At 40.1% G+C, this 21,265-nt stretch overlaps 1 non-coding gene across 1 annotated transcript; it reads right to left on the minus strand.

Annotated features, from left to right (window-relative positions):
* Nucleotides 1-17,600: 17,600 nt before the first annotated feature.
* On the minus strand, nt 17,601-17,707 carry LOC142167640 (small nucleolar RNA R71). Its single transcript, XR_012697730.1, has one exon. It is a non-coding gene; the product is annotated as a small nucleolar RNA R71 (small nucleolar RNA).
* Between the last annotated feature and the right edge of the window lie 3,558 nt (nt 17,708-21,265).

Raw genomic sequence — 21,265 nt, forward strand, 5'->3', positions numbered from 1 at the left:
GACCCAATTTCTCCTATAGGCGGTGATGGCGCCTAACGTTGTCGCTTGGAAAGACAACAGTGAACTAACCACATGATTGTATCTTTTAAAATTTTTAAAATAGCTGATTTTTAATTAGCGCATGAATAGAACGTAAAAGTGCAATAAGATGATAGAAAAATATTTTTTTTAGAGCAAATGAGATAAGTAAAGTAACCCAAAAAAATCATTATGTGTCTACTAGCATAACTTCCAAGACCTGGTGTCACAAGTGTATGAGCTACTAGTAGAATATACAAAAGAATACTACACTACTGTCTGAAGTGAAATCAGATTATCAAAGCAAAGAAAGACTTCGGCTGCTACAGAACGGCTAGGAAGGCAGCTCACCGCAAAATCTCGTAGACTCAAGGATGCGCGCCAGATTGATATCCAGATGCACCTACCTCAGACCCTACACATTTAGTGCTGAAGTGTAGCGTGAGTACATAAACAACATGTACCCAGTAAGTATCTAGTCTAAACTTGAAGAAGTAGTGATGAGCAGTCGACTTCGACACTTACTATGGGCTAACAATAAAATACTGAAATTTTTAACTAAGCATGTACTATATAAATACAGCTGAAACTTCAATAACAAGAAATAAATGAACAATTCTTTCACTAATAGTAAATCCCAAATTAATTTCCATCATTTAACAAATTAATCTCTCAAGCCAACTGAACAATATCAATTATAATTGGGTTCCAAGGTTTATCATGCACAAATTATGCCGAGGTCGTACGACCCAATCCAACATACAAATATATAAAATGTGCACTACCGAGGGTCAAACGGCACGAACCATAAATGTATCTATTAACCTACAGAGGCGAACGGCCCGCTCCCATGAGAGTAGTGGAAATTTATTTTTACCTCGCTCGCGGAATAATATTTGCGATGCGAGTAAACATAGATTTCTCAAAGTTATCATAATATTCTTCAATTCTTTCCAAAAACAAGGAATCCAAAGTGGAAACCTTAAATATTGAAATCCTCAATCTCAGCTCTTATCCAATGCAACTAAAATGCATGATCAAATAACGGTGTCAACAAAGCATGATGTAGACCTAAGACTACCCGAACATCACTTGGAATGTAGCTGCGCATGGACTCTCGTCACCTAGTGGGTACGTAGCTCCCCACACAAATAATTTACAACAAAACACGTATAAGGGGATGAGTTCACTCTTACAAGGTTAGAAAAGAGACTTACCTCGTCTCAAAGCTTACTCTCCGATCCACAATTGTGCTTCAAAACCTCAATTCGGTGCCAAACGACTTGAAACTAGTCAAATTTTATATAAAACAGTCAATACATGTTAAAAAGTTCATATTCTAACTACAAAAGTGATTTCCCAACCCTAATTAAAGAAATTCCTAAAATTCACCCCCGGGCCCACGTGCTCGGATTCCGAAAATCTTTGAAGAAAGTTGTTACCCATTACCTCATGAACTCAAATATATAATTTTCACTAAATTTCATAACCATTTTCGAGGTTAAATAACATTTTTATCATAAACCTAGGTTTTTCATCTAAACCCATGATTTCCACAAATATACATGTTACAATCTACCCATAATCTATGTATGAAACTCACATTAGGTAGAAATTAATTTCCTTCAATAGCTAGGTTGAAATCCCCCTTTTTTGAAGCTCTAAAATCGCCCAAGTGTGCAATAAATGCACACAAAATAGCCTAAGTCGCGTTTTAAATGAACCACATTGCCTTCAGCGTTTTGCACCTGCGGTCGCTGGGCCGCATCTGCGGCATCGCTTCTGTAGACCAAGGTTCGCTTTTGTAGAGGTGCCTAAGGCTGGCTGGTTTTGTTTCTGCGGGCGGTAGACTGCTTCGGCGGTTCCGCTTCTGCGGCGAGCTTGACGCACTTGCGACTCCCTCTTTGCACATGTGCATCCGCAGTTGCGGTCACCTTGCCGCATCTGCGAACACTGGGCAGCCTGGTATGCGCCACTTCTGCGGTCTATGGCTATCTCCTGCGAACTCGTACCTGTGGCTAGCCCTCGCAGGTGTGATTACACTAGAAACCTGGTGCTTCAGCTCTTCTTCTAAGTCCTCGAAGCCCCGCCCAAACATTCCAACAAGTTTGAAATCATAAAACGAACTCGCTCGAACCCTCAGAATGTGTAAAACAACATCAAAAGTAAGAATCACACCCTAAACCAATTCGAATCGACTTATGTACTTCAAGTTCTTTCAACTTACTACGAATGCGCCGAAACATACTTAGACTACTCGGCACGGCACCAAATTTTGTGTCTTAAATGACCATACAAAACTATTCCCAGTCTCGAAAATCCAATTGGACCTCGATAACACCAAATCATACTTCAAAAAAATTTATAGAACTTTAAAACCTTCAAAGAGTCAACTTTCACTATTAGGCACCGAAACGCTCCAGGGTCGTCCAAAACCCGATCCGAACATACGCCCAAGTCTTAAATCATCATACGAACCTATTGGAACTATCAAATCCCGATTCTGAGGTCGTTTACTTAAAACATTGACCGAAGTCAAACTTAGTCTCTTAAAACCAAACCATGGATTCAAGTGTTCCGATTTTAACCCGAACCCTTCCAAATCCCAAACAACCATCTCCGCAAGTCATAAAATAGTAAAAGCATATACGGGGAGTCTTACTTAGGGGAACGGGGTTCTAGAAACAAAATATCTGGTCGGGTCGTTACATTCTCCACCTCTTAAACAAGCGTTCGTCCTCGGACGGGTCTATAATCATACCTGGAGTGCTAAATAAGTGTGGATAGCTGCTCCGCATGTCCTCCTCGGACTCCCAAGTCAGCTCCTCAATTGGTTAACCTCTCCACTGAACCTTTACCATGGAAATCCTCTTAGACCTCAATTTTAGAACCTGCCTATGAACAATGGGAACCAGCTCCTCCTCTTAACCCAGGCTCTCATCTAACTGAATCGTACTGAAGTCTAACACATGTGATATGTCGGCATAATACCTCGGAGCATGGACACGTGGAAAACCGGATGAAATCCTGATAGACTGGGAGGCAATGCAAGATCATAAGCAACCTCCCCAACTTGTCTCAACACCTTAAATGGGCCTATAAACCTTTAGCTCAACTTGCCATTCTTCTCAAGCCTCATGATCCCCTTCATCGGCGAGACTTTCAAGAGAACCTTCTCGCCCACCATAAATGATAAATTATGCACCTTCTGATCTGCGTAACTCTTATGTTTGGACTGTGATGTGCGAATCACTCCTGAATCAATTTGACCTTTTCCAAGGAATCCTTTACCAAATCAGTACCATATAACTTAGCCTCGTCGGGCGCAAATCATCCGATGGGAGAAAGACATCGCTGACCATATAAAGCCTCAAATAGAGCCATCTCGATGCTGGACTAATAACTGTTGTTGTAAGCAAACTCGGCCAAAGGAAAGAAACAATCCTACTGCTCACCAAAGTCAATAACACACGCTCTGAGCATGTCCTTTAAGATCTGAACTGTCTGCTCCGACTGCCCATCGGTCTGTGGCTGAAATGTTGTGCTGAGCTCTACCTGGGTCCCCAACTCACTATGTACTGCACTCTAGAAATGTGATGTAAATTGAGGTCCTCTATCTGATATGATGGAAACAGGCACACGATGCAAACGAACTATCTCCTAAATATAAATCTAGGTTAACCTCTCTGAAGTATACGTGGTCACAACCGGAATGAAGTGTGCCGACTTTGTCAGCGTGTCGACAATGACCTACACTATATCAAACTTCGGCAAGGTCCGTGACAACCCATCTACGAAGTCTATAGTAATACGCTCCCACTTCCACTCATGCTTAGTCATCCGCTGGAGTAGGCCACTTGGCCTCTCGTGCTCATACTTAACCTGCTGACAATTTAGACACCTCGCAACATACTCAACTATGTCCTTTTTCATCCGCCGCCACCAATAATGTTGCCTCAGGTCATGATACATATTTGTAGCACCTGGATGAATAGAATACCGAGAACTGTATGCCTCATCTAGAATCCTGTCCCTCAAGCCATCGACATTAGGAACACATAGACGACCCTGGAGTCGCAGAACACCATCCTCGCCGATAGTAACCTCCTTGGAACCACCCTGAAGTATCGTCTCTTTGATAACCAACAAGTGCAGATCATCAAACTGGCGAGCCTTGATCTGCTCAAATAGTGAAGACAGGGCAACAACACATGCAAGAACTCGGTTGGGCTCTAAAATATCCAACCTCTCAACTCTGTTAGCCAAGGACTGAATATCCAAAGTTAAGGGCCTCTCCTCTACTGAAATGAATACCAAGCTACCGATACTCCCTTCCTTTCTGCTCAACGCATCCGCAACTACATTCACTTTACTCGGATGGGTGATATCATAATCCTTCAGTAACTCAAGCCACCTACACTGCCTCAAATTGAGATCCCTCTGCTTGAATAAATTCTTCAAGCTATGATGATCGGTGTAAACCTCACAGGACACCCTATAAAGATAATGCCTCTAGATCTTAAGAGCATGAACAATCGTGGCCAACTCTAAATCATGTACAGGGTAATTCTTCTCATGGGACTTCAGCTGACGTGAAGCATATGCAATAAATCACCCCTGCATCAATACACAACCCAAACCAACTCATGATGTGTCGCAATACACAGTATACATCTCTGAACCAGAAGGAAGCACTAGAACCGGTGCCATAGTCAAAGCTATCTTGAGCTTTTGAAAGTTCGCCTCACAATCATCGGAGCAACGGATTTGAGCACCCTTCTAAGACAGTCTAGTCAAAGGTAGTGCAATGGATGATAAGCCCTCGACAAACCGGCGATAATAACCTGCAAACCCTAAGAAGCTCCCGATCTCAGTCGCCGTGGTAGGACGAGGCCAACTGTGAACTGCCTCAAACATTTTGGGATCAAACTTAATACCCTTGCCTGATACAACATGCCCCAAGAATGCTACAGAGTCTAGCCAAAACTCACACTTGGAGAACTTAGCATATAGCTTCTGTTCCCGAAATGTCTGAAGCACCACTCTCAAATGCTGCTCGTGCTCCTCTATGCTGTGCGAGTAGATCAAAATGTCATCAATGAAGACAATGACGAACAAATCAATATATGGCATAAACACCCTGTTCATCAAATCCATAAATGTCGTTGGGGCATTAGTCAGGCCGAAGGACATCACTAGATAATCAGAATGGCCATCTTTAGTCCGGAAACCAGTCTTCGGAAAATCCGAATCCAGAACCTTTAACTGATGGTACCCCGATATCAAGTCGATCTTAGAGAACACCCTGGCACCCTGTAAATGGTCAAAGAAATCATCAATCTGCAGCAACGGCTACATATTCTTAATGGTAACTTTGTTCCCCTGGCAGTAATCAATGCACATCTGCATAGTCCCATCTTTCTTCTTCACAAATAACACTAGTGCACCACAATGCGATACACTCGGCCTGACGAACCCCTTTGCTAGCAACTCCTCAAGTTGTTCCTTCAACTCCTTGAACTCTTTCGGAGCCATACGGTACGGTGGGATAGATGTAGGCTAGGTACCTAGAGCCAAATCAATGCAGAAATCGATATCACGATCTGGTGGCATACCTGGAAGGTCAAAAGGAAACACATCTGAGAACTCCCAGACTACGGGTACTAAATCGATCGCTAGAGTCTCTGCTCCCGATCATAGGCTAGATAAGCCAAATAACCCTTCTCGACCATGTGTTGAGCCTTAATAAAAATGATGATCCAACTAGGTGTGCTAACAAACGAACCCTTCCACTCCAATCTAGGCAACTCTGGCATCGCCAAGGTAACAATCTTGGCATGGCAATCAAGGATAGCGTGATATGGAGATAACTAGTCCATGCGCAGGATAACCTCAAAGTCAGTCATATCAAGAAGCAGAAGATCCGCTCAGGTCTCATGACCACAGAATGTAACAATGCATGACCGATAGACCCGATCCACAACAACATAATCGCCTACTAGAGTGGACACATAAATAGAAGTACCCAAGGACTCACGAGGAATATCTAGTAAATGAGCAAACAAAGATGACACATATTAATAGGTATACCCTGGATCGAATAATACCGAAGACAGAAATAATACCTATGATCACAACATCTAAGGAAACTATATCTGGTCTGGCCAGAAAAGCATAAATTCTAGTTAGAGCACCACCTGACTGGTATCCACATGCCTGGCCTCCACCTCAAGGACGACCCCTACCCACCTGCCCTCCACCTCTGGGCGGCCGGACGGCTGGTGCGGCAACTAGTGTTGTAATCATAGGATGAGAACCATGTTGTACTGCCTTTCCCCGAAGTCTGGGGCAAAACCTCTTCATGTGGCCAGTATTCCCGCACTCGTAGCAACCCCTCAAAGAGGTTGACTATTGCCATGAAGTATAACCCTGATGGCCCGAATACCCACTGGAGGAACCCTGAATAGCTGGTGGGTGGTAGGAAATATCTTGCATGGTGCTTAAATAAGGTCGAACTAGAGCACTCCAAGGCGGCGGCGGTGATGGATACGTAGGCATGCTAGACTGACCTCTCTCAAACTGACCGCTTCCCCCGAACATAGCACCACTAAACCCTCCAGAATAACAAAACTGCTTGTCCCGTGACATCTGCGCTTGGCCTCGCTGATGATAACCCTCAATCCTCCAAGCTATCTCCATAACTAGCTGGTAAGAGGTCCCCATCTCAACCTCTCGGGCTATAGTGACCTGAATACCGGAGTGCAACCCTGCAAAAAACCTCTGTACTCTCTCTACCTCCATAGGAAGTATCATAAGTGCATGGCGAGACAACTCAGAGAATCTCGCCTCATAATCGGTCACTGTCATCTGACCCCGCTGGAGCTGCTCAAACTTAAACCGCAACTCTTCTATCTGGGAGGGTGGAATACACCTATCCAATAAAAGACGTGTAAACAGATCCCAAGTCAAGGGAGGTGAACCTACTGGTCTGCCAAGAAAATAAGACTGCCACCATCTACGGGCCCTGCCCTCCAATTGAAAAGTAGTAAAATCCACCCCATAGGTCTCTAATATCCTCATGTTGTGTAGTCTGTCCCTGCATCAATCGATGAAGTCTTGGGGATCCTCTTGTCACTCACCTCCGAAGATAAGAGGGTGTAGCTTAGTCCATCTGTCCAGTAGCTTCTGCGGCTCGATGACCATAGTTGGTCTGGGCTCAGGTACGGCTGCTGCCACTGGCTGGGCTTCGCCCACGGGTAGTGTGCTTGGGGTCAAGTATACCGCGGCTGCATGCCAAGGAGCCTGAGCAGTAGGGGTCTATGCTCCCCCTTCAGCCTGAGATGTGGGTGGGTCTGCTGAAAATAAACTGGCTTGGGTCATTGTTTCCATGAACCGTAGCATTTGGCCCATCACCTCCAGGAAGTCCAGTGCTGACATAAAATCTACTGGAGTTGGCTCTACTGTAAGCACCTCGCCCTGCTCCACAATGATGGGATCCTCTACCGGATCCATTAGTGGCATGGTTGGGGCAACTCTGGGACGTCCTCGTCCCCTACCTCGGGCGGGTTCCCTCCCACGGCCTCTGCCTCGGCCTCTAGAAACATGGGGAGCATCTCCTTCCGAGTCTGGAACATCCTCCGTGTGCTTTCTCACCATCTGTGAGAGAATAAGAGAAAGATACTTAGTATAATATCAACTGTACGATAGAAGATGAAGAAAGAGTGGTTTCCTAATACCCAATAGCCTCTCGAAGATAAGTACAGCTGTCTCTGCACCGATCCACAAGACTTTATTAGGTCATGATGGCGCCCGACATTGCTGCTAGGCAAACCAATAGTAAACTAACCACATGATTGTTTCTTATAACATATTTAGAATAGCTGATCTTTTATGAAAGCATGAATACAACGTAAAAGTCTAATAAGATGATAGAAAAATAATTTTTTTTAGAGAAAATGAGATAAGTAAAGTAACACAAAAAATCATCATGTGTCTACTAGTATAACTTCCAAGACCTGGTGTCACTAGTGTACTATCTACTAGCAGAATATACAAAAGAATACTATACTACTTTCTAAAATGAAGTAGGCAGATAATAATAACAAAGAAAGACTTCGGCTACTGCAGAACGACTCAGAAGGTAGCTCACCGCAAAGTCTCGTAGAATCAAGGATGTGCGCCGGACTGATATCAAGATGCACTTGCCTCAGACCCTGCATATCTAGTGAAGAAGTGTAGCGTGAGTACATAAACAACATGTACCCAGTAAGTCTATTGTCTAACCTCGAAAAAGCAGTGACAAGGGGTCGACTTCGACACTTACTATGGGCTAACAATAAAATACTGAAATTTATAACTAAGAATGGACTATATAAATACAGTTGAAAACTCAATAACAAGAAATAAATGAACAATTCTTTCACTAATAGCAAATCCCAAATTAATTTCCATCATTTACCAAATTAATCTCTCAAGCCAATGGAACAATATCAATTATAATTGGGCTCCAAGGTTTGTCATGCACGAATTATGCCGAGGTCGTATGGCCCGATCCAACATACAAATATATAAACTATGCATTGTCGAGGGTCAAACGACACGAACCATAGATGCATCTATTAACTTGTAGAGGCAAACGGCCCGCTCCCATGAGAGCAGTGGAAATTTTTACCTTGCTCGCTGAAACATACTTGTGACGCGAGTAAACATAGATTTCTCAAAGTTATCATAATATTCTTCAATTCTTTCCAAAAAGAAGGAATCCAAACTGGAAATTTTAAATCTTGAAATCCTCAATCTTAGCTCTTATTCAATGCAACTAAAAAGCATGATCAAATAACGGTGTCAACAAATCATGATGTAAACCTAAGACTACCCGGACATCACTTAGAATGTAGCTGCGCACGAACACTCATCACCTAGTGCGTACGTAGCTCCCCAGACAAATAATTTTCAACAAAACACACCTAAGGGTATGAGTTCCCTCTTATAAGGTTAGAAAAGAGACTTACATCATCTCCAAGCTTACTCTCTGGTCCACAATTATGTTTTAAACCCTCAACTCTGTGCGAAACGACTCGAAACTAGTGAAAAGAGACTTACATCGTCTCCAAATATATACTTTTCACTAAATTCCATAACCATTTACATGTTAACATCTAGCCATAATCTATGTATTAAACTCACATTAGGTAGAAATTACTTACCTTCAATACCTAGGTTGAAATCCCCCTTTTTGAAGCTCTAAAATCGCCCAAGTGTGCAATAAATGCACTCAAAATAGTCCAAGTCCCGTTTTAAAAGAACCACACTGCCTTCAGCGATTTCGTACCTATGGTCGCTAGGCCACATCTAGGTCATCCCTTCTACCCACTAAGTTCCGCTTCCACGGAGGTGCCTGAGGGTGGCTGGTTTTGCTTCTACGGGTAGGACACCGCTTCTGCGGCGAGCTTGACACACTTTCGACCCATTTCGCTACTACGACTCCCCTCTTCGCACCTGCGCATCCGCAGGTGCGATCACCTTGCCATTTCTGTGAACACTAGGCTGCGCCTCTTCTACAGTCCATGTCCTTCTTATCTGAGCTCGCACCTGCGGCTACTCCTCCGTATGTGCGATTACACCAGAAACCTGGTGCTTCAGCTCTTCTTCCAAGTTCAAACTGGGTCCGTGCATAGTCTGATTGACACTCGAGGCCCCGCCCAAACATACCTACAAGTTTGAAATTATAAAACAAACTCGCTCAAACCCTCATAATGCGTAAAACAACATCAAAACTAAGAATCACACCCTAAACTAATTCGAATCAACTTATGAACTTCAAGTTCTTCCAACTTACTCTGAATGCGCAGAAACATAATTAGTCTACTCAGAACGACACCAAATTTTGCGTGAAAGTCTTAAATCACCATACGGATCTATTCCCGGTCTTTGAATTCTAATTAGACCTCGATAATGCCAAATCCTACTTCAAACCAAATTTATAGATCTTTAAAATCTTCAACGAATCAACTTTCACTATTAGGCGCCGAAACGCTCCCATGTTGTCCAAAACCCGATTCGAATATATGCCCAAGTCTGAAATCATCATACAAACCTATTGGAACCGTCAAATCCCAATTCCAAGGTCATTTACTCAAAACGTTGATCGAAGTCAAACTTAGCCTTTAAAGCCAAACCATGGAACCAAGTGTTCCATTTCAACCCGAACCCTTCCAAATCCCGAACTAACCATCCCCGCAAGTCATAAAATAGTAAAAGCACATACTTGGAGTCTTATTTTGGGGAAGATGGTTTTAGAAAGCAAAACGACTGGTCGGGTCGTTACATCAATTAATTGATGTTGAAGTTATTGGAAGGCATTTATCTATTTTAATTGAAGTTGTGATTAAATGGGGTGTTGTTCATTTCTGAATTACTTTCCCGTTCATTATGTTGTTATTGAAATTTTATACATATTGTGTTTGAGCCTTGGGATTTTTGTTGTAGAAATATTGATATTGTTGGTTCTTGTGGAAAGATTGTGGCCTATAGTAACTTGTGGTTTGAGTTGATATGTCGTGTTGTTGTGATGTTAGCACATGTGAATTGTTGTGTGGATTGGTTGTTGTTATGCGAAACACAAGGGTGTCATCTCATTGTTGTTGATATGGAGGGCATAAGAGTGGCATCTCACTATTGTTGATTGTGCGGAGTGATACGGGTGGCTAATGATATTTTCAGGGCGGAGTGATACGGGTGGCTATCGAAGTGAGAAGGGTGGCTAATGATATTGTCAGGGCGGAGTGATACGGGTGGCTATCGGAGAGATAAGAGTGGAAAATGTTAGGGATGAGGTGTGATGACCCGGGGGCATTATGTTGACGGTATTCGTGTGTTAGTGTGATTCTCCTTGTGTATGTCATACACCTTACGTGACTTGTTGTGCTGATTTTAATGAGCTACTCGATGTCTTTGATATAACATGTTGACTTGGGCTGTACTAGTACACTCGTACAAGCATAAACCGTAGCATGCCACTTATACTAGTTCGAGAGAATGAAACTTAATATTTATTGATCATGCCCGTGTATTCTTATATTATTTGTTATCATGTTGATATTGAGATAGTGACCATGTCGGACAGATTATGATATTGAGTCTGTGACCATGCCGGGTGGATTGTGATAGTGAGCATGTGACTATGTAAAGCGAATTGTGATTGTGAGCTTGTGATGTTGCCAAGCGGATTAGAAAATTGGAGCGTGAGTTATCCGTGCGGTTGTGATTTGAAATGTGGGCATAAGGTACCGTGCGCATATGATTTGTGGGTTGATACTCTTGACTTGTGATTATGAGATAAGGTGTCTCAGAGTAATTTCATTGAAACTCGTGTTATAACGGCTTGATTAATTGGTTGTTATTTGTTTTCTTTTTTGGTTTCAATGGTACCTTCATGGTGTTCTTATTAATTTACTGTTTATATCACACGTTGATTCTTGTTGCCATTTACTAATCCCTGCTTTCATTATTAACGTTATACTTATATACTGCACAAGTTATTTTGACTAGTAGGTGTCTTGACTTGTACCTCGTGACTACTCCATCTAGAATAGTCTTGATACTTATTGGGTACCGATCGTGGTGTGCCTATACTATACTTATGCATATTTTTGTGCAGATCCAAGTATTGGAAATATCAGACCCAGGCAGAGTTAGCTTATTGATTGTAAGGATTCATGGTAGAGCTGCTTGGTCGTCGCAGTCCCTCAGAGTCCTTTCCTTTCATTTTACTGTTAGTTTGTTATTTGAACAATATTGTATTTTGATCTTTTAGATCATTCCTTGCATTCAACTAGAGCTTGTGACTCTGTATATTACCTAGTCTTGGGAGGTTGTAGTGATCATTGCTGCGTAGGCGGATTTCACATTTATTCAGTATTTATATAAATTTCTGATTTAAAACATCATTGTTAAATTGGCTTAATTATTGAAAGTAATCGCCTTACCTAGTCTTAGAGACTAGATGTACTTACGACACCTAAGGCATGATTTTGGGTCGTGACAAGTTTTCCCCTCACAAGGTTAGACAGGATACTTACCTCGCTCCGAAATTCCATAACCGGCTCCAACGCCTCTTAAACACCTCAAACTGATGCCTCAAATCTGGAACTAATCAAACAACATGCAAACCAATACAAATATACTCCAACACCCATAATTAATCAATTTATAACAATTCCCAACTCTACTAGAAAAGTCAACAAAGTCAACCCTCGGGCCCACGTGCCCGTATTCTGAATATTTTCGAAGATATACATTACCATAACCCCACGAACTCAAATATATAATTTATTCCAAATTTCATGTCCAATTTCGTGGTCAAAATCCAAAATTACCAATTCTAGATTTCCTTCCAAAATCCCAAAATTCTTAGAAAATCTCATGTTTAAATCTATATATTAACCATGTATTTAACTCACAACAAGTGAGAATCACTTACCTCTTGATAGATGATGAAAATGGCACTCAAAGATCGCCCCTAAGGTTGGCTCCAAAGAGAGAAATGAGATGAAATGATCCAAAACCTGATTTTTAAGAAGTGTTCTGCCCAACGACCCTTCTTCACGATCGCGATGGCCCACCAGCCTCGCCCAAGAAATTACTCTTCGCGAATGCGAGGTCCTTTCCACGATAGCGAAGCACAGCCTACCCAGGCCTCCACGTACGTGAGCCTATTATCATGAACGCGAAGGCCAAACATAGCCGCAGCAGATTCCTCTCCCGCGATCGCATGTGTCCTTCCATGATCGCGTAGCATAAATCTCCAAAACAAGCATGCCTCCACAACCCACCACGTTCGTGACTCTTCCCACGTGAACGCGAAGAACAACCTGCTCCAGCTCCGCGATCGTGACTCCCTTTACGCGATTGCAATGAACAAAAATGCAACCTGTCCAGTTAGCCCTTCGCGATTGTGACCACCCTTTTGCGATCACGATGCATACCCAACACACCAGAAACTAGCAGTGATAAAACAAGGGGAATTTGTCCAAAACCATCCTGAAACACACCCCAGGTCCCCGAGACCTCGTCCAATCATACCAATAAGTTCCAATACCTTATCCGAACTTATTTAACAGCTTGAATCGCCGCGAATAATATCAAAATCACTAATCGACGATCAAAATCCTCCTTTCAAAACATTGACGAACGCGTCTGAATTATATCTAAACATTGCGAAATGACGCCAAACTTCACGTACATGTCACAAATCATGATACGAATCTATTTTAAGGCTCGGAACTCCAAACAGACATCGGTAACACCAAAGTCCACTTCAAATCAAACATACGAAAATCTAAAACCTTTAAAATGCCAACTTTCCATAGGAAATTCGAAACGCTCCCTGACTATCCGATACTCAACCCGAACATACGCCCAAGTTCAAAATCATTATAGGAACCTATTGGAACCTTCAAATCCTGAATCCGAGGTCATTTACTCAAAAGTCAAACATTGGTCAACTCTTCCAACTTCAAGCTTCCTAATTGGGAGTTTTCCTTTCGAATCTACTTCGAACATCACCGAAATTCAATTCCGACTACTCGTACAAGTCATAAAGCATAAAGTGAAATTACTCAAGGGCTCAAACTACCGAACGATGCCTTAAAGCTCAAAACGACCGAACGGGTCGTTACACATCAATTTCTTGTGGATCTAACTGTTCGATAAATTAATAATAACTATCACTATCATATATGAAGAAACAAGAGACTCTAGCTAATTCTGGTTCCAAATTCTTTCGCGTAGCTAATTTTTAATAATTTTTATTAGGGGGGGGGGGGGGGTCTTTATATTCAACCTGCCAAACTCGCTGAATATCTTTGTCTTGTAGCTGCTTTAAATAAATAGTACAGAATTAGTTAAAGATCATTTTTCTTCATTTTTTCTTAACTAATTTGTTCTTTTGCAGACAAATTAGGGAAGTTAAGTTGTTTGGTCTCGGCATCAGCAAATTTGTTTTGGGGATTTTTACACTGTATAGAAGTCCACCTAAAAGGTTAGCTGGTAAATGTATGATACACATATATATGTATGTGTATATGTATATTGGCTAGCAAATATAAATATCTTTTAGAGAGTGGTCAAATATGACTTCCCTTTGGCTATCTTTTTTATATTAATATTTTTAGATATTTGGTATTTGGAACTCATAATTTGTGTGTCTAATTTGAATTTTTCTCGTGTAGGCCCACTAAAGGAGTAAAGTACTCCCAATGTTTCCTATTCTAAGAATTGAATTGAGACATATAACCGCTTAGTAGGTTAATATCTTTATTCAGTCACCTAACAAATATAATCACACCTAAATAACTCTGGTAAATCTATAATTGAGAAAGTATCTTGAGAGGAATCCCAATTCTTATGGAGAAATAATATTGAAATATCTTGATGATAATATTAATAATAAACTAAAGTTCAGGTAGTAGAATAGTCCTAAAAGTTTAAATCTCCCGGTGGGAACAAAGTATTAAGAGAGCTAAATAAAGATAATACCCTACTAAGGGTATTGAATAGAGGTAGATTTAGGATTTAAATTCTATTTTTCAACATTTAAGGTTGTTAGTACTGAACTCATTATATTTTTAAAATTATGGATTCACACCCACTCTTTTTTATAATTTTAATAAATTTTTATACTTAAATTTATGCTCCGCCTAAAAATCTATGGATTCAATTGAACCTGTAGGTATAATGGTACATCCGTGTATTGAATGAGCCACGAATACGAATACTATTATTCTTTGTGTTTGGTTTTCTATACATAAGAAAGATAAGGAGGAAAATATGAAGGTATTGAAGCTTTAAAGCGTATACAGTCAAACCTCTCTATAACAACATCATTTATTCGGATATTGTTAGGCTTTATAAACAAATATACCAAGAAGGACTATTTGGCTCTTCCAAAAAGTGAATATAATAAATTGACAAAGTGTAGAAGACTCAACAAACACATTGTCACGACCCAAAATTTGTCTAGTTGTGATGGCACCTAACCCGACCGATTAGGTAAGCCAGATACAATCAACAGAGATTAACGGAGAAAAATAAATGATGAAATAACTGAACTTTTATACAACAACCCAAGGACTGGTAGTACAAATCATGAGCTTCTAATACGTAGAGTTTACAAAGCAGGTATGAAATAAATATATCATCTATTTTTAATGTATATAAAGAGATTTCTTTTTAAAAAAAATCTAAAGCTACCATGAACAAGAGGCAGAACGCAGGTACATCTTCAACTCCACCTCCAAAATTTGCACGCACGGTGCAGAAGTGTAGTATGAGTACAACCAACCATATGTACTGATGGTAGGCTACAATCTCGTATTTTAATCGCTTATTGCACTCTAATTTACTGTGCTTTATTCATGTTTGAGCTTTAATTGATAGTGTTTTGCACTTATTATGTGTTGTATACGTTGTAGGAGTGATTTTGAGCTATGTAGATGTTGTAGAGCTAATTCAAGCTATTTGGAGCTTTAAAGTCTGAGTAAAATCCAAAGGGATTAAGCCATGATCGTGTTCAGGGGTCGAGGACCAACTCTGGACGTAAAAAATCGAAGTTTGATCGATGCTCTAAGAAATCTCCATAGCGTGGTGCATGGGGCATCGCGCTTGTAATAATTCATGTTGTCTGTCAGATGTTAGCTCTTTGGATTTCCCCACTAATGCCCTGCATGACGCTTCTCCCCATGTGGCGCTCCTATGTATTTTGTTACAGAGTAAATATCCTATTTCGGCTAGGAAAAGGTGATTACGTCTAGGCGCGACCCTACTTGGTATAAATACATGGAAAACGTAATTTTTTGGACTTTTGGCATACTTTAGACCGAAGTAAGATAAAGAGGAGTTAGAGGAGCAAAAGAAAAATTATTTCACCATTCCTTCCTCACTCAAGACCCGAGTTTGGATCGAATTTATCTTTTTCTATACTCTAATTTTAATTGTGATGAATTGCTCCATATCTATGGAGTAGTTCTCTTTAGGATTTGATAGATTTGGTGTATTGATGATTGTTTGTGGATTATAACTCTAGTTTTTATGTATTGAAGAATTTTTGGATGATTTAATTATTGCATCTATATTAACTTGTTCATGTAATCGAGAGAGGCATAACTTGTGATATCTTTGCATTACATTATTGGTTGAGTTTATTAATTCTTCTTAGTAATCGAAAGAGGCTAGTTGAATCATTGATTAAAGCTAGTTAGGAGGATAATCGAGAGAGGTTCTCCTAAAGAACAATCCACTATGCATTCTTGCATATCTTCACGTGCTTAAATTAGTTCATCTTGTGAGGTTATGACTTAATCGAGAGAGGAGTTTTTGCTAAACGTTTGAACTATTAATTGAGTGAATTCGAGAGACTCACTTGAAAATTAGAAGTGAATTATCTAGAGTTAGATCCCAGACACTTATCTTGCACCTATCATATGAAAACCCTATCTTCTCCCATTGATAACCTTCTTAGCTTATTCCTTGTTGTGATTGTCATTAGTCAATAGCTTTAGACTATTAGTTAATTTTAGTTAGAAATCATATAAATCGCAATTGTTGATCATCTTAGATAGCAACCAAGTTAGAAACTACGAGAATAATATTTAAATCTAATCCCACTGGATACGATATTATACTATACTATATTTGATAAGCGAGCATAATTTAGGTGTATGTTTAGAGCTCGTCAAATTTTGGCGTCGTTGCCGGGGATTTGCAATTAATAATGTTTGAAATAGTTTATAGTGATTATTCAGGAAAATTTTATTTTATTTTATTTTTTTCTATTTTTACGTTTGGTGTTCACTGACTGTGCGCAAGTTACATGTTTAGAGTGGTTCATGACTCGAGCTTCTGCGAAAGAAGTGCTACCATACGAGCTAGAGATAGAAAAACAACTGCGACAACTAAGGAAGGAAAGAGATCTGACCGAGACTTCGGAAAATGTTGGGTAGTCCTCAACCAAAGAAAATATGGATGGAAACGGTGATGATAATGTAGGTTTGGCTGCAAGGGAGGCAGCCCAACAACGAGAAAAAGCTGCACGAGATGTTGAGGAAGCAGCTATTAGAGATGCACTGATCATCTATGAAGAAGAGTAGGGTAAGAGAATTGCTCAGAATCAACCCTTTACTGCAGACTACTTCAAAAATATAGCTCCCATGCCTGGGAGACCTCTGTTCGATTATGCTAGACCAGTCTACAATCAAGGATTATCAAGTGTTAGACCACCTCCAATTGCAGTTAACAAATTCGAATTGAAGCAAGGGCTGCTTCAAACCTTTCAGAACTGCCATGTCTTCAGAGAGAAGATGAACGAAGATCCAAATACACATCTGATGGACTTTGAGGAGATTATGAACACCTTTCAATATAATGGTGTGTCACAAGATGCAGTGTACTTAATAGCATTCCCCATCACACTCAAAGAGGATGCAAAATAGTGGCTTCGAAGCTTGCCCACGGGATCAATTAGAACATGGGAGGAGATGACCAGAAAATTCCTTGATAAATATTTCTCCTCAGCTAAAATGGGCATGTTTAGAAGAGAAATCCATAACTTTTGCCAGAAATATATTGAAATTATTTTTGAAGCATGGGAGAGGTTTAAGGAGATTGTTAAAAGGTGTCAACATAGTGGAATTCAACTCTGGATGCAACTCCAGGACTTTTGGGATGGATTGACATCGGCCTCAAGTAGAACATTGAGCAATACAACTGGAGGCCGTTTGATGATGAAGACTCCAGAGGAGATAGTCACAATTCTTGATGAGTTGTCTGAAAATGCAAATCAGTGGCACTCTGAGAGTGCTGAAAGAAGAAAATCTATCGGTGTTCACCAAGTTGATGCTACTACATTTGTGCAGGTATAGCTTGATGCTATGGCTAAGGAAATACGAAAACTGACCTTAGTCTTAATACAAAATGAACCTCATACAGCGTGTAATATATGTGAAAAAGCACACCTACTCATGAGTGTCAAGCCTCAACTGAGAAAGTGAATATTGTGGGAAATAACAATTTTAATGCAATGAGTCAGAGGCATCCCTAATTTTTATGGAGTTCACCTGGGGGTACTGCAAATGCTTGGAAACAAAATAACTCTAGGCCTAGGGACAACGAGCTCCAGCATTCCAAAATCAGCAAAGGCAGCAATTTCAGCCTCATCAACCTATCCAGCCTGGTCTAGAGGATCGAATGAAGGCTTTCATTATCAAGACAGATGAAAGGCCGGACGCCCATGGAGCAGCTATCAAAGAGTTGGGCATATCTTTTCGAAACGTAAAGAGACAAATGGGACAAATTACAACAATATTGTCTGAGAGGGCCCCAGGAACTCTCCCTGCTGATACTTAGAGGAATTCCAAATAAACAGTGAATGCTGTGACTCTGAGAAGTGGGAAAGTGTTAAAAGATCCCACCCCGATCCAAAATGATGTGAAACTTGAAAAAGAAAGTGGGGAGAAGCTGGAGAATGATGTTGATAAAAATAATAAGGGCCAGATGAAAGTTGAGAAAAAGAAGAAGGTAGAAACTTTGAGAAGTGGGGAACATGATGAGAGCTAGCATATGCCTGCTTTACCTTTGCCTCAAAAGCTATATAGAGAAAAGTTGGACAAGCAGTTTGAGAGATTTTTGGATGTGCTGAAATAGGTTCATGTAAACTTACAATTCATATAAGTGCTCTCAAAAATGCTTTTTTACGCAAAATTCTTGAAGGAGATCCTTACAAAGAAGATAAAGATAGAAGAGACTTCAGTAGTCAATCTCATAGAGCATTGAAGTGCGATATTGCAAAATAAACTCCCACAAAAGTGTGGAGATCCAGGAAGTTTTACTATACCTTGCTCATTAGGAACAATAAAGTTTAATAAGTCTTTATGTAATTCCGGTACCTCAATTAACTTAATGTCTCTATCTATTTACAAGAAACTGTAGAAGGAGATTGGAGAGATAAGATCGGTGCCAATATCTTTGCAGCTGGCAGACCAAACGACTATAATACCTGAGGGGATAGTGGAAAATATGTTAGTTCGGGTGGATAAGTTCATATTTCCTGTGGATATTATAGTGGTGAATATGGAGGAGAACAAGGAGGCCCCCCTCATCCTAGGAATACCATTCTTAGCAACTGGTAGGGCTATATTCGATATAGACGAGAGAAAACTCATACTTAGAGTGGGCGAGGAGACTATGACGTTTAAGATGGATGTAGTAAATGTGGTGCAAAAGAAAAGGAGAAAAAGATGTAATCTCGTATTTTAGTCGCTTATTACACTCTAATTCACTGTACTTTATTCATGTTTGAGCTTTAATTGATAGTGTCTTGCACTTATGGAGTGTTTTATGCCTTGTAGGAGTGATTTCGAGCTATGTAGATGTTATAAAGTTAATTCGAGCTATTTGGAGCTTTGAAGTCTGAGTAAAAGCCTAAGGGATTAAGCCAGGATTGTGTTTGGGGGTCGATGACCAAGTCTGGACGTCAAAAATAAAAGTTTGATATGTGCTTTAAGAAATCCCTATTGTCGCGATGCGTGGGACACCGCACTTGTACAAATTCCTGTTGTCTGTCAGAAGTTAGCTTTCTGGATTTCTCCACTAATGCCCCGCATGGTGCGTCACCCCATGAGGCATGCCTGTGTATTTATTATAGAGTAAATATCCTATTTCTGCTAGGAAAAGGTGATTTCGTCTGGACCCGATCCCACTTGGTATAAATACATGGAAAACATTATTTTATCGACCTTTGACATAATTTTGACCGAAGGAAGCTAAGGAGGAGTTGAAGGAGCAAAAGCACAAGGATATCATCATTCCTTCCTCACTCAAGACCCGAGTTTGGATCAAATTTATGTTTTTCTATACTCTAATTTTAATTGTGATGAATTGCTCCATATCTATGGAGTAGTTCTCTTTAAGGTTTGATGGATTTGGTGTATTGATGATTGTTTGTGGATTATAACTCTAATTTTTATGTATTGAAGCATTTTTGGATGATTTAATTTTTGCATTCATATTCACTTGTTCATGTAATCGAGAGAGGCATAACTTGTGATATCTTTGCATTACATTATTGGTTGAGTTTATTAATTCTTTTTTAGTAATCAAAAGAGGCTAGTTGAATCATTGATTAAAGCTAGTTAGGAGGATAATTGAGAGAGGTTCTCCTAAAGACCAATCCACTACACATTCTTGCATATCTTCACGTGCTTAAATTGGTTCATCTTGTGAGGTTAAGACTTAATCGAGAGAGGAGTTTATGCCGAACGTTTGAACTAATAATCTAGTGAATTCGAGAGACTCACTTGAACATTAGAAGTGAATTATATAGAGTTAGATCCCAAACAATTTTCTTGCACCTATCCTATCAAAACCCTATCTTCTCCCATTGATAACCTTCTTTGCTTATTCCTTGTCGCGATTGTCATTAGTCAATAGCTTTAGACACTTAGTTAATTTTAGTTAGAAATCATATAAATCTCAATTGTTGATCATCTTGGATAGCAACCAAGCTAGAAACTACGAGAATACTATTTAAATCCAATCTCTGTGGATAAAGTATTATTATAGTATACTATATTTGATTAGCGAGCATAATTTAGATGTTTGTTTCGAGCTCGTCATGTACCTAGTAAGTATATTATGTAACCTCATTGAAGTAGTGACGAGACTTTTTAGTTAAAAGATACTCACTGGTATAAAATGTGATGTAGATTACTAATAGAAACACTTCTAGAAGATAATAGACAAGAGTACAAGAAAACAACCGTGAGACAGTTAATGATTACTAAAAGAAATCACGATAGTAAATTCATAACTTTCATGGTGTGAGAATTTACTCAAGATGTCAAATCAAATGGCACGACAATACTCTTCGTGCATTTATCTCATCCTCACCAAATATATGAATATAGATCAAATCAATTGGGACAGCAACACTCTCCGTGTACTTATCTCTTCCTCACTGAGTATACGTATAACAGTACCAACTAGGTAAAAGAAATGCCAACAACAATAGTGATAAAGTGGGAGATATACATGAAGCAATAACGAACAACGCAGTGCATATGGGCAACAATAACAGACTAGATAGAAGGCATAGAAGTAATGATAGCATTTAAGATAGAGGAACATAAGTTTTACTACCTAACATAGTAGAAGGCTTAGATGTAGATATAACGGCCATGAAGGAAAGCATGAT

The sequence above is a fragment of the Nicotiana tabacum genome, chromosome 12, assembly GCF_000715075.1.
Source record: "Nicotiana tabacum cultivar K326 chromosome 12, ASM71507v2, whole genome shotgun sequence".
Lineage (NCBI taxonomy): Eukaryota > Viridiplantae > Streptophyta > Magnoliopsida > Solanales > Solanaceae > Nicotiana > Nicotiana tabacum.